We start from the raw sequence: 14,952 nt of genomic DNA on the forward strand, positions 1-14,952 counted from the left end.
CAAATTGTATAAAATATAAACACTATGTTTTTCTTTCAAAAGCTTACTGTGTCTTCATTTATGTTCCTTTTTTTATTCCTAAAGTTGCTAATTGTGTATTTTTCATTTCAAGCCAGTTTTAACTATTTATTGTTCTTTTCATAAAAAACAATTACCACTGTTATATTTATATTTCCTATGTTAATAATTTTATTTTTTATTTATTTATCTGTTATTAACAACCTCCATGACTGTAAACAATATCCCATGGTAATGCCCTCCCTCCCCCCACTTTCCCCTTTGAAACTCCATTCTCCATCATATCCCCTCCCCTTCTCAATCAGACTCTCTTTTATTTTGATCTTTTCTTCCTATTATAATGGTCTTGTGTAGGTAGTGTCAGGCACTGTGAGGTCATGGATATCCAGGCCATTTTGTGTCTGTGGGGAGCACGTTGTAAGGAGTCCTACCCTTCCTTTGGCTCTTACATTCTTTCCGCCACCTCTTCTGCAATAGGCCCTGAGCCTTGGAAGGTGTGATAGAGATATTGCAGTGCTGAGCACTCCTGTCACTTCTTCCCAGCACCATGGTGCCTTCTGAGTCATCCCAAGCTCACTGCCATCTAAAAAGAGAAGATTCTCTACCAAAAGTGAGAGTAGCATTAATATAAGGGTATGAACATTACCAGGTAGTTTGATAAGCATAGTATATACATTAAGCCAGACAGCAGCAGACGTTATACCCCTAGGGCTCATGACTACCCCTGTTTTAAGTTTTCAGTATCAGGGATGTATTCCCTCCCATGGAGCGGGCCTCCAGTCCAATCACAGGACAGTTGGTTTCCAACATGACAGATGTGTTTGAGTATCTTCACTGGTGATTTCTCTCTCCCATTGAACTGCATGTAGAATGGCTTCTTCCAGCTTTCTGTCAGCTGGTCTACATGGAGGAGGTTATCAGCTCAGTTCCAGCAGGATTTATCAGTGATTTTGCAGCCCAAGTATGTGGAGTCTTCACAATAGAGTCTTACCATCTATTCCTGGTGGGAAACCAAGGGCCTTGGCAATGGCCTATATTGCTTTGGGGAATCAGGGATGTCCCTGGCCAACAACTCATTGGAAGGTATCCCATCCCTGGCACTGAAAATCTTCTAGCAACAATCATTTCTCGGCCTTTTTGCTAAGATCAAGTGTATTATCTGATCTTATCAGTTTAATAATTTTCTTTTTAAAAATTTTACTTATTTATTTTCAAGCAGAGAGAGAGAGGCAGAGAAAGAAAGAATGGGTGCACCAGGGCCTCTAGCGACTGCAAACAAACTCCAGACATATGTGCCACTTTATGCATCTGGTTTTTTACATGGGTCTTGGGGAATTGAATCCAGGTTGTTAGACTTTGCAGGCAAGCACCTAAGTGTTGAACCACCTCTCCAGCCCTGCAATTCTGTTTTTATATTATTTATTTCCTGTTTTCTGCTTTCAATGGGCATTATTATTTTTCCATTTATTTTCTAACAAATTCATATTCAATTTTTTAGACTGAAAAAATATTTCATCCATTATATGTTTGTGTGTTCCCTTTCTTCAGCCTGTCCTAATCTCTCATTTACCATTAATCTTTTAGCTGCCGGTAAATGCATTCATATGTTCATATCCAGAACCTTCTTATCATGGCTTCCTATTTTAACTAAGACCTCTGAAGTTTGAGAGTGAAAAGTTTTCTACTTTGTTTACTTGTCGCCTGTATTTTCCACTGCCTCCAGCAAATATTTTATATTTGCACAATTACGTTCGTGACCACCCCATGTGAGTTCTTTTATGACTATAATATCTCTTTCCTCCTGTCAGAAATCAACATAAGAGAACTCTTTCGTGGACATGTTGAAATGTCACAATCTCTCCTATTCCCCTACAGGACACCTGTTATTAGCCTGTCTTTTTAAAATTATCCATGATATTAGAGAAGCGGTGAGTAGTCTGGCTTATGTGACTATGTAGGAGACAATTTCTTTTATTTCTGCCTAGATGCTTGAGTTTTGCTTTCTCTGCGTTATTGTCTGCTGCTTTCTTGAGTTGAATTCTTACCCATTCTCTTTAGTTTGGAAGCAAATGTGTCCCATCATATATTCCTATGTTTCTCTCCTTCCATCCCTCCCAGCATCTAGTCAGGGTCTTTTGCTCACGTTTGTTTACTTTCTCATTTCAGCCAGCTATGATTAGGTCTCAGAGATTCTATGTCTGTTTAAGTTCCTTACACATGCCCAGTTTCAAGAATTGCTCTTTTCTACATTTTCAGAACAGCCTCTTCCTCTCCATTGTTTACCAGGTCCTGTTCTTCCTTCTGATGTTTCCTCAGCACCCTTGATGATTTCAACCCCCCTCCTTTACCCACAGACCTTAAGGTGGCATTGTTTCCAGACTTGAATTCAACATTGATTCAGAGACAGTGGGCTTCCATTTGTCCCTCATCTACCACATGAACACAGGACTATTTCCAGCTTACAGCCATTCTAACTCCAGAGCTGGAGGATACCCTTCAAGGTTGTATTGCCAGAGTTTGGATGTGGGTGGCTGGAAGCCTCTGCTATCATTAAAGGCCAGGACTCCTAGGAACAGCTGATGGTAGGCCTCTCCAACAGTGCTTTATTGGAAGGGACCAGTCCTCCCAGCATGGCCAGAGCTGTGCTGTTGGAGACAAACATGGTAAGTAGTTCTGCTTCCCTCATCTAGTGGAAAAGATTTCCTTTCTGTTACTTTTTAATATGACCCTTGGTTTTGGATGAAGTAAAAAGGGTATTCTGTCTTTTTTTTTTTTTTTTTAAGGAGAGAGAGAATGAGAGAGGCACTTACACTACCTAGTGGACATGTGCGACCTTGCACTTGCCTCACCTCTGTGCATGTGGCTTACATGAGATCTGGAGAGTCAAACATGGGCCCATAGGCTTTACAGGTAAGTGCCTTCATCGCTAAGTCATCTCCCCAACCCTTTTTCTGTCTTTTTAAAATATGTTTTCTGTTTTAAGAAACAAAAGTAAATTTTTTTATATTTTACTTTCATTTGAGAGAGAAAGAGGTATATAGAGAAAGAATAGGCATGCCAGGGCTTCTGGCCACTGCAAATGAACTCCAGATGCATGTGCCAACTTGTGCAGCTGGCTAGCGTGTGTAATGGGGAACAGAACCTGGGTCCTGTGGCTTCACAGGCAAGTGCCTTGACTGCTAAGCCATCTCTCCAGTCCAAAAGTAAATCTTACTATGAAAGAAAAATCAAGAAATTACTCAGTTCAATTCCACTTATTTTATTCTTGGTGTTGAACTTCCCCAGTACCAGCTGGAAGCACACAGGGCTAAACCAGGTCTGGCTACCCAAAGCTCATTCTGAATCCTGGACTATTCTTTTTCTAGATTCTCATTTTACAAAGACTGGATCTTTCACTTTATTTATTTTCTGAGTATTTTCCTCTGATTATCATCATCTCTTAATCTTTTCCCTGGAGGTTTTAGGGAAATTAATGATAATGCTTTATAACTCATCGATTTCTTTTAAAAATATTTTATTTAGGGCTGGAGAGATAGCTTAGCGGTTAAGCGCTTGCCTGTGAAGCCTAAGGACCCCGGTTCAAGGCTCGGTTCCCCAGGTCCCACGTTAGCCAGATGCACAAGGGGGCGCACGCATCTGGAGTTCGTTTGCAGAGGCTGGAAGCCCTGGCGCACCCATTCTCTCTCTCCCTCTATCTGTCTTTCTCTCTATGTCTGTCGCTCTCAAATAAATAAATTAATAAATAAATAATTAAAAAAAATATTTTATTTATTTATTTTACTTATTGAGAGGGGGAGCAGATAGAAAGAGGGAGAAAATGGGCACACCAGGACTTCCAGCCACTGTAAATGAACTCCAGACACATGTGCCACCTCTTGTATCTGGCTTACATGGGTATTGGGGAATTGAACCTGGGTCTTTAGGTTTCAGAGGCAGGCACCTTAACCACTAAACCATCTCTCCAGCCTTGATTTATTTTTTGAATTTTACAAACTGGTATCACAAACTGGCTGGAATTAATTTTGGTATAGCATTTACCTTCTCATTGCTGAAACAAAACACCCACCCAGAAGCGGCTTATGGAAGAAATGGTTTATTTTAGCTTGTAATTTTGAGGGACATTTCATCATAGCAAAGAAAGCATGGCACAACTCAGCAGGTGTCACATTAGCTCAAAGAAAGTAGCCAAAATCTCTCCCCCAGAGATGCACTTCCGCCAGCAAGCTCCACCTCCCAAAGGCCCCCCAAATTTGCCAAATTGCTGTCAGCTGAGCACCAGATATTCAAAACACGAGCCTATGGAGGACACCTTTCATTCAAACCACCACAATTGGTTCTGGTAAATATGAGAACATATTCCTTTTATTCAGATTGTCTTGAAACTTCTCAGTCCCACATAATGGCACTGTACCTGTTAATTGAGTCAAAACTCCAATCTCAGGCACAGGAAAAAGCACCTGACAATTGTATTGATATGTCACAGGGGACATGTGACATCTTGTGATAGAGGTATATGGCTTTTGTTCTCTCTGGTTTGGAGGAGGCACTTCTTTTCCTTTAGGATTATGAACTTTAGTTTATATAAGCCCAGGACTTCTGGTGAATATCTTGCCAGGTAGTTTGAATGTCTAGGTATAGTAAGGAAGATCAAAACAAGTAAAAGAAAAGCAGACATAAGTGAGGTCACACAATCAATACAGGTGATGGCATCATTCGAGTTCCAGAACCAAGCCATGCTCTGGAGCTAAACATATACCAGAAATACCTAGTGGTGTGAGCTAGTGAATTCTGCAGGCTTCTCTCTTCATCTATGCAATGAAGACATTTGGTTGTTGCATCCAACATGTCATTTCTGCCTGTTGCACCTCCCGCTCCATGAAGTGATATGCTTTTATTTCCAATGTGGACACAAGACTGATCCCATGTTCTTCTGTTTCTGGAACTGTGTTGTAGCTTCTAAAACAAAGTTCATAAGTGACATAAAAGACTTTTCAGCTTATTATCTTCAGAAACATTTTCTCTGCCAGGTGCAGTGGCACACAGCTTTAATCCTAGCAATTAGAAGGCTGAGGAGGAAAATTCACCCTGAGTTCAAGGCCAGCCTGAGATAGAGTGAGGCCCTGTTTCAAAACGTACATATATATTCCCCTGAAATATTCAATATTATGCTTCTCTATTGTGGAACCATTTTAATGTCTGTTCATGGTTTTGTGTGGGGTTGTCAGTGTTTGTCCTATAAACATAGTGACTATTCTACATCACAGTTAATATGGGCCTCTAGATTATACACTTGAATTCTTTTCTCTTTTAAATATATTTTATTTATTTATTTTAAAGAGAGAAAGAGGCAGAGAGAAAGAGAGAGAGAATGGTCATGCCAGGCCCCCCAGCTACTGCAAACAAACTCCAGATGCATGCGCTCCCTTGTGCATCTGGCCAACATGGGTCCTGGAGAATTGAACCAGGATCCTTTGGCTTTGCAGGTAAATGCCTTAATTGCTAAGCCATATCTCCAGCCCTGTACACTTGAATTCTTGTTTTGATCTTTGAGACATGGGTGAGAAAAGTGGTGAGGAAAGTCCAATTATGTGTAAGTTCATAAAATGAAGCATCTAATGACTTGTAGATAAAAAATAGTTACTATCAGTCTGGAGAGATGGTTTAGTGGTTAAGGCACTTGCCTGTGAAGCCTAAGGACCCAGGTTCAGGACCCCAGAACCCACATAAGACAGATGTATATGGTGGCACATGCATCTGTTTATAAAACAATAGTTACTATCAATGGAGTCACATATGTTGATTTGATTTTTTTGTCAAATTTTTATTTTAATGTATTTAACATAACATGGTTACCCATTGTTACTTAAAGCATTGCTCTCATTTTCAAGCTTCAAAAAATCTCCAGCTTTTTTAAAATAAAGATTTATTTATTTATTTATTTGGGAGAGAGAGAGGAAGAGAGGAAGAGACAGATAGAGAGAAAGAGAGAGTGGGCATGCTAGGGCTTCTAGCCACTGCAAACAAACCCCAGATGCATGTGCCTCCTTGTGCATCTGGCTTACATGGGTCCTGGGGAATCGAACTGGCATTCTTAAGCTTCGCAGGCAAATGCCTTAACCACTAGGCCATCCCCAGCCCTCCAGCTTTGCTTAGTATGTTTTTAACAAAAACTTGAGAACTATCCATATTTTATTGCATTTTGAAGCATGCATACACACACACACACACACACACACACACACACACACACACACACACATATATATATATATATATATATATATATATATATATATTCCTTACATTTGTTCAGAAGCAATTGTGACAGTCACTTCTGGCTGCCAGTGTTGGTGGACAACCTACTGCAAGCTGCCACATATTGCTAACTCAGGCACATGCAATTATAAGTGTAACTAATTGATCCGGTTTCTATGAGTCCTTTCTTAATCACATGGCAGTTTGAAGAATTTCTTACTTTTAATTTGAACATTGCTTCTTTTACTAGAATTGAGTAATATGTTTATTCATTATTAAGTTCAAAGATAACAAAGAGGAGAAGGAGGAAGAGGGAGGAAAGAATAGGAAGAAGAAATATTCCATCTACACATTTTAAAACAATAGCAGCTCAAAGGATATGCACAGATCACTGCTTCAAACCCTAAGTGGCATGACCAGATTTCTTGTGAGCAGTGTTCCAACATTGTTAAATGTAACAACACAACTTACTTGGTAGACGCCCATGAGTCATCTCTCTTTCCCATTATCTAAGATTTGCATTCAAAAATAAATGAACTTTCAGCAGTTTAGATAAAATCATTTTTTCTTCTCTATCTTTCTTTTTATTATTCTACTTTTGGAGACAATTATTTACATATTAGTCATTACTGCCTCATCACATAATGTAACATAATTGGCAACCCATGGAAGACATGGGAATTTTCTCTTGTCTGCAGAGTTATAGTTTTCTATAATAAGAAACACATGTGTGGATTTTTTTTAAAACTATGTCTAGACTTGGGATCTTTCCCAGGAGAGCTTCCAGGTGTTTATCTAAGCATAACAGACCAAATTACTACATTTTAGAGGCTGGGAACTGGGAATGGCATAACAAACGTATAAATGCAACTGGACAGCCTCATAATTCTAAAATGAATTTGGAAATTGGAGAACCTTGAATGAAATTAATATGGTGCAATTCTGGTTTTGAATTTAATGTGAATTTCTATTTGTTAATCTTCAACTGATGATATTGTCCTCAGCTCTCCTTTTCACATTTACTCTTCTTGATTTTTGATACATGAAAATTCCCCTTTGTAACTTGGTGCAAATATTCACAGCAGGCCTGGGATCTCCAATCACAAGTCATTTAATATAATGAATTTCACCAAGTCAATGTTAAACTCAAAGTCACAATACTCACTTGGATCCTGATTTAGAAGAAAACCCAAGTGAAATTTGTGATAACTCATTATGAAAAGCTGATTCACAAACTTCTCTCTCTTTTAACTCTCCTTCTTGGGTGAATAAGCTAAATTTTTCAAGGTTCTCAAAAGGTGAGTTTACTGTGTGTTTTGGATTGAGTGTGAAATGCCTGCTGCACACTCATGTGTTTGTGGCAGGACATTGTGGACTAGACACAGCCCAGGCCCACTTCCGCCTTGAGCTCTCTGCTTTCTGATCCAGCTGGACGTCAGCAAGTCCTTCCTCAGACCTGAGCTGAGCTGAGCTTCTTCAACTGCCACACCTTTCCTGCCATGAGGGAACGGTATCACAAACTGTGAGCCAAAATAAACCCCTCCTGCCTTGAGTTGTTTCTGTCAGGTATTCTGTTAGTACACTGTTGCACTCATCTAAAGGCTTTCACCTGAATCCTCTCTTAGGCATTGTGTGTGAGCTTCTGGGGGCCAGTAGAGAGGACTCCAGGATCTTGGAAGGAAGAAAAGGGAGAGAACCTTGTCCTTTGCTACACGCTGTTCTTGCTAGTGTCACCTCAGTTAATTAATTCATTCTGGACTCCAGCCTCTCAGCACTCCAAGAAGTTTCATCATGAACCTTCAGAGTGACTTTGGTCACAGCATAAATGTTCCCTTGCCAGTGGCCTAAGTCCATCTCGACATGGTCTTACTCCCATGGCTCGGCATACAGATAACACTGTGGCTTTCCTTCCTCCCTCACCCCAGTTTTAGGAGGCTCATCTGTCCAGCACAACAGTATGGGTTCACAGTCTTACCTCATATTAGCCTTGATTCTCCTAGGATGTGTCATACTATGATCATCAGAGATCCAAATTATCTTGGCACCAAGCAGACATCTCACGAGCTCACCAGCTTTGATGGTATCACTCTAATTGCACCTGATGTACTACAACTGGCCAGTGCCTCATATGCCCCTGGAAGAGGCATGCAAGCCAGAGAGTACGAGATGAAACCTCTAAAATTATAGGTGTTTGTCACCCCCATGAAGTTACTCAAAAATACACCAAGTTCCTCAGGAAAACCTGAATCCCTTTGGAGCCTCCTTCACATTACACCAGGAGATGCACAGTGTAGATCATTATAGTTTGGGATCCAAGCCATGTCCTGTTTTATAGACTCAAAGCTTGAATTATCTGTCCTCTTCTATGCCCAGACAGCCTTGGAGTTAGAAACTATCCTGTTAAATGTGAGACTTGTCCAACCTTTCCTTAAAAGGGTGTCTTTTTATGGGTGTCTGTTACCAGCTCAAATGACTGTGCATACCATGCTCTGCACACATATAGAATTGGATGGTGTCATTGCAGACAAAAATTATTCTGAGTAAGATGTGATGACTTGCTAAGTCATAGCAAGTAGGTATCTCCTTTCTGAACTCCACAAGTTCTCCAAAAGGATTTGATCAAGACTAATTCAGTTCAATGCACACGTGACCTGACTTCCTTCTAGTGCACATTATCCTAACCTTTTCTGGTGCTTTTGTGGAGTTTTTCCAACTTGGTATTTTCATTACAATATTCAAACTGCTTTAATTCAAAGTACCATCATCTCCAAAGCTTGTGTGTGTGTGTGTGTGTGTGTGTGTGTGTGTGTGTGTGTGTGTGTGTACATGCACATGTGCATTTTGATGGACAGAAAGCCTCATTGTAAAATTATGTTTCACGAGAACATTGTTTGCCAACAATATTTTTATTGGATTATGGAGAATCATGAACAATTAATAGGGACAAATTAGACAATATCTTAACAGACAGTTTCAAGGTCTCTCTTGACTAGGCAGCAAACACTGGAAATATTGCTTCTCTTACTTTCTTTTATTAAATTTTTTTATTGACAACTTCCATACTTTTAGACAATAAACCATGATATTCCCCTCCCTTCTCCTACTTTCCCTTTCACAAATCCACTCTCCATAATATTCCCTCCCTTTCTCTGTTAGTTGCTCTTTTATTTTGATGTCATCATCTTTTCCTCCTGTTATGAGGGTCTCATAAAGGCAGTAGGCATTGTGAAGTCTTTTTTAAAAAATAATGGATTCTTTCAGTTTATTGCTTACTGTAAACAGTTTGGTCACTACAACTGTACTAGTTTTTTCTAAAAATATTTTATTATTTATTTATTTGAGAGAAAGACAGAGAGAGAGAGAGAGAGAGAGACTGCAAACAGACTCCAGACACATGTGCCACCTTACGCATCTGGCTTACGTGGGTCCTGGGGAATTGAACCAAGGTCCTTTGGCTTTGTAGGCAAACACCTTAATCACTAAGCCATCTCTCTAGCCCCTGTACTAGTTTTTTAAATATTCATAATTAAAGCTTTCATATCATATAGTATTTTCTTTTTCTTTCTTTCTTTCCTTCTTTTTTTTTTTTTCTTTTTGGTTTTATTGAGGTAGGGTCTCACTCTAGCCCAGGCTGACCTGGAATTCATTATGTAGTCTCAGGGTGGCCTGAACTCACGACAATCCTCCTACCTCTGCCTCCTGAGTGCTGGGACTAAAGGTGTGCACCACCATGCCTGGTAAATCATCAATAGGGCTGGAGAGATGGCTTAGCAGTTAAGCACTTGCCTGTGAAGTCTAAGAGCCTCGGTTCAAGGCTCAATTCCCCAGGACCCACATTAGCCAGATGCACAAGGGGGCACATGCATCTGGAATTCGTCTACAGTGGCTGGAAGCCCTGGCCTGCCCATTCTCTTTCTCTCTTTCTCTCTCTCTCTCTCTCTCTCTCCCCCCCTCCCTCTTTTTCTGTCGCTCTCAAATAAATAACTAAAAATAAACCAAAAAAATTAAAAACATAAAAAAGAAAATCATCAATAAACGTTAACAGTCTATAATATGCATATTCATGTTATCACAACATTAATATATAACAAAACCTATGTATTTAAAATAGATGAGTACTTCTGTTACTTTCTAAAGGGAGATACTCATATCTCATCACAATTACTACAGAGTACGCAACCACAAAGCCCAGCCCTTCTACCACATCCACAATTTCTGCCTGGAAATAGCAGAATTGAAAATTCAGTCCTTCTGTCACTACATCTCTTTGGTGACCTTTGGCTCCCTAGGCCAATAATCATGTGGTTCACAGAAGCCAACAGTTCTTCTGGGTCAAGGACTCTTCCTCAGAGTCTGCAAGTCTGCTCTACTTCAGAGTCCTTATGGAAAGCAACGCACATATAAACCCAAGGCCGTCACTGGATAGTTTCTCCTCAAAAATAATACCAGGGCTGGAGAAATGGCCTAGCAGTTAAAGTGCTTGCCTATGAAGTCTAAGGGCCTATGTGTGACTCTCCGGGTCCCACTTTAGCCAGATACACAAGGTGATGCAAGTGTGCAAGTTCATACATGCACATAAGGTAGAACATGTGCCTGGAATTGGATTGCAGTGGCTAGAGGGCATGGTGTGCCAATTCTCTCTCTCTCATAAAAATAAAAATTTAAATTAAAAAAAAACCCAACCCATACCAGCTATACTATTTGAAACAGATGTTTGATGCACTAATCACTTCTGAAGATAAAGGCTACCAATAGATCAGTAACCCCTCATACAATGTCTATGTGTCCCTATCAGTCACCTAGAGTCCTTGAAGAGCGAGCCCAAAGAACTTACTAGAAACCATCTACTTCCTGCCTGGGCGGGAGGAAACAACACGTCACCAGGGACAAACATGAGGCATGAATGCTGGTAATGGTGCGGTGTCTTTCCTATCCAGCGACCCTCCAGGTTGGCACTCTTCTTGCTCTGCCTATGGCCCCTCTGAAGTGCTTGCAAACAGTTCTGGCCCCTGACACCCCGTGAGAAGAAAGCACTCTGAAGCTCTGCTAGAACACGAGAAGCTTGGTGCTCAGCTAAGAGCTATCTCCCTGTCGCAAAGACCCATGCAGGTAGAGTCAGGACATGAGCTTCTTTTACAAAAAGCACCAGAACCTGAGCCCGAGCTTTACTGCAGTTTCCCCAACCCATTCTCACAATATGGGGATATTTTCTCATCTCAGTGAGTATAAAATTATTCAATGGCCCATCAAATAGTCTTTATGCCAATAATTTGTAAATTTTGTTTAGTCGCTGTTGCAGTCAGGTTCACATTGCTGACAGAAATCTCCCAACCAAGAGCACCTTGTGGGAAAAAGAAAAACGTTTTATTTTGTCACATAGGCTCAAGGCAAAGCTCCATCATGGCAGGGGAAAACGATGGCATGAGCAGAGGGTGGACATCACCTCCTGACCAACAGCGGGGGGACAATGGCAATAGAAGAGTGTACCAAACATGGGCAAAAGGAAGCTGGCTATAACACCCATAAGCCTGCCCCCAAGAATACATAGCCTCTAGGAGGCATTAATTCCCAAATCTCCATCAGCTGGGAACCTAGCATTCAGAATATCTAAGTTTATGGGGGACACCTGAATCAAACTGCTACAGCCACAAAAACTAATTGATGAGAAATCACACATTGATAAAATGCTTGTATTCATTTTTACTGTGTAACTGGTATTTCCTTGCTATTTGAAAGAACTCTATATATTTAGGCTTATTGTTTGTGGTGGTGTATTTCAATCTGTATTTCTAAAAGTAAGAATAGCTTCAAAGTTGTTCAGATGACTCTTTTCCAGGTGTGAGATACGATTGAATTATCACTTTCAAACTCATGAGGTAATTGACAGATCAACTGGGGAGCAGTTCTGGGTTTGCTTGTTTCTCCCCTGTGTATATAGTCTGGTACAGTTTTAAACCAAGATGTCCTTCCAAGCATTATTTAAAGCTACCTATTCATTTTTTGAAGTTAGTTTAGTTGAATTTTAAAAGTATAACCCAAAGGCCACTAAACCAGGTGCACAAGAAAAATAGGGAGTGCAGAGAGAGGATGGCTAACAGTCCCTGATGCGAATTCTCACACTTCCCTCAAGTCTCCTTTCTAACGGGATGAGCTCTAATGGGGCAAGACACCAACCCCTTTAACATCACTACAACGCATCATTTCTTCCCACATACCGGCAGACCACTTTTCTCTATTCTGACCTTACTGAAGGCCCCTGGTTTTGAAATTCCCTGACCCACTATCTGCTATATATTTTAAAAAATAGGGGACGGGTCACAAGCTGAAAAAAATCATGTTTGTATAAAGTGTCCTCTCCCCTATGAATATGTAGTTGGTTGCTTCAGAGGAGTGGGTTTCTAGACAAGGGGGGATCTCAAGAGATGCATTTGTTTGGGAGTTTTTAGGAAACTATGAAATGAAAAGAGTGGGGGGTCTCTAGTGGGAGTACACTGTGAGTTACGAAGAGTGAGATCGGAAGGGATAGGAAGCCCCACGTGGGAAGTCTCCCAGAGGAACCAGCTGTGTTTGTGAACATTCCATCTCCCTTACCCCGTCCATTAATAATACAACACTGACATGGTTCTGAGTTGGTTTTTTTTTTTTTTTTTTTTTTCCTGGAGAAATCTTAAGTCTGTCCACTGCTCTGTTTCTGAATCATCCAAGCTCCTGCCAACTCCAGGCTGTTCCTATGCCCTGACCTCCTGACCGGCCTTCGAACAGCCCACTCTGAGGCCCCGTGGAGCTCTCACTCACTTCCCAGACTCACCCTCACTCTTCGGCCCCGCATTATTTGAACTCTGTCCACACTCATCTTCTCTTAGGTCTTTAGATAACTACTTCTCTTCTAACACAGGAAATTTGTTCTGCTACCTCTGTTTGGAACCATCTGGCTTCCTTCCTCATTCTACCATTCTTCATACATCACCTCAATAGCATTTCTTTGTGAAGTCACCCTCAAGTTCCTTTTTTTAATTTTATTTTTTGTTTTTCTTTTTTTTGTTGTTGTTCTCAAATTTTATTAACATTTTCCATGATTATAAAAAAATATCCCATGGTAATACCTTCCCTACCCCTCCCACTTTCCCCTTTGAAAATTCCATTCTGCATCATATCCCCTGCCCATCTCACTCCATCTCTCTTTTATTTTGATGTCATGATATTTTCCTCCTCTTATGATGGTCTTGTGTAGGTAGTGTCAGGCACTGTGAGGTCATGAATATCCAGGCCATTTTATGTCTGGAGGGAGCACATTGTAAGGAGTCCTACCCTTCCTTTGGCTCTTACATTCTTTCCGCCACCTCTTCTGCATTAGACCCTGAGCCTGTGAAGGTGTGATTGAGATGTTACTCAGTACTCCAGTCACTTCTTTCCAGCACTGTGATACCTTCTGAGTCATTCCAAGGTCATTGCCATCTGAAAAGAGAAGATTCTCTACCCAACGTGAGATTAGCATTACTATAAGGGTATAAATATTAAGAGAAGCACTTACTGGGCAGTTTGATAAACATTGTATATACATTTTTCCAGACATCAGCAGATGTTACACCCCTAGGGCTCATGACAACCCCTGTTTTAAGTTTTCAGTATCAAGGATGTATCCGCCCCCACCATGGAACCAGCCTCCAGTCCAATTGGAGGGCAGTTGGTTTCCACCATGACAGACCTGCCACTATTGCACCCATTGGCTCATTTGGCCTGGATGGCCAATTATAAGGCTTGCAGTGTCCACTTTTGATTATCTTCACTGGTGGTATCTCCTTCTCCCATTAAACTACATGTAGAATGGCTTCTTCCAGCTTTCTGTCAGCTGGTCTACATGGAGAAGGTCATCAGCTCAGTTCCATCAAGATTTCTCAGTGGCCTTGCAGCCCAAGTATGTGGAGTCTTCAGCAATAGGGTCTTACCATCTATTCCTGGTGGAAAACCAAGGGACTTGGCAATGGTCTATAATGTTTTGGGGGCATCAGGAACCTCCCTGACCAACAACTCACTGGAGGTATCCCATCCCTGGCACTGAAAATTTCCTAACAACGATCTATGGCTCCTGAGTGTTCCATTGTCCGAAACCGGTGGATTCCATATGATTTATTTGCACCCTCTTAGATTTTGATTAGCCCTCCCTCCACCTTTCCTTTACTCAATCTCTTCCCCTGACCTCACTTTGGGCCTTTTCACCCCCGTCAATCTATTCTCCTACTTACCTATATACAATATTAAGTCAAATCCCCCATTCTGGAATCACTGCACAATGGCTTTATGTTAGGTGTCACTTTTTTATTTGAAATTTTGTTTTGCCCCATACTTGAAAACAATAATGGGCTGGGGATTGGAGCTGAGAGGCAGAGTGATTGCTTAACATGTTCAAAGACAAATCAGGAGATAGAAAAAGAAAGGAAAGGAGAGGAGAAGAGGAAAGAAAAGAAGTAAGGGAGGAATTAAAGAAGGGAGGGAGGGAAGGAATGCAGTAGGATGAGGAGCCAATACTGTATTTGTTTGCTATTTTATTACAGCTCAGATCACAACAGGAAGAGTTCTGTGGGCACCCAGTGTATGGCAGTTGTCAAGGGAAGTCTATTATGCCTTCTCAACAGAGCAATGCTATGATAAAAGAAGGTTGAGGTTGTTTAAAATTAAAAA

General features: G+C 40.8%; 1 pseudogene; it reads left to right on the forward strand.

Moving 5' to 3' along the window:
* Window positions 1-1,138: 1,138 nt before the first annotated feature.
* On the forward strand, window positions 1,139-1,303 carry LOC123459589 (annotated as a pseudogene).
* Window positions 1,304-14,952: the final 13,649 nt, after the last annotated feature.

Source organism: Jaculus jaculus, chromosome 3, assembly GCF_020740685.1.
Source record: "Jaculus jaculus isolate mJacJac1 chromosome 3, mJacJac1.mat.Y.cur, whole genome shotgun sequence".
Taxonomy (NCBI): Eukaryota; Metazoa; Chordata; class Mammalia; order Rodentia; family Dipodidae; genus Jaculus; species Jaculus jaculus.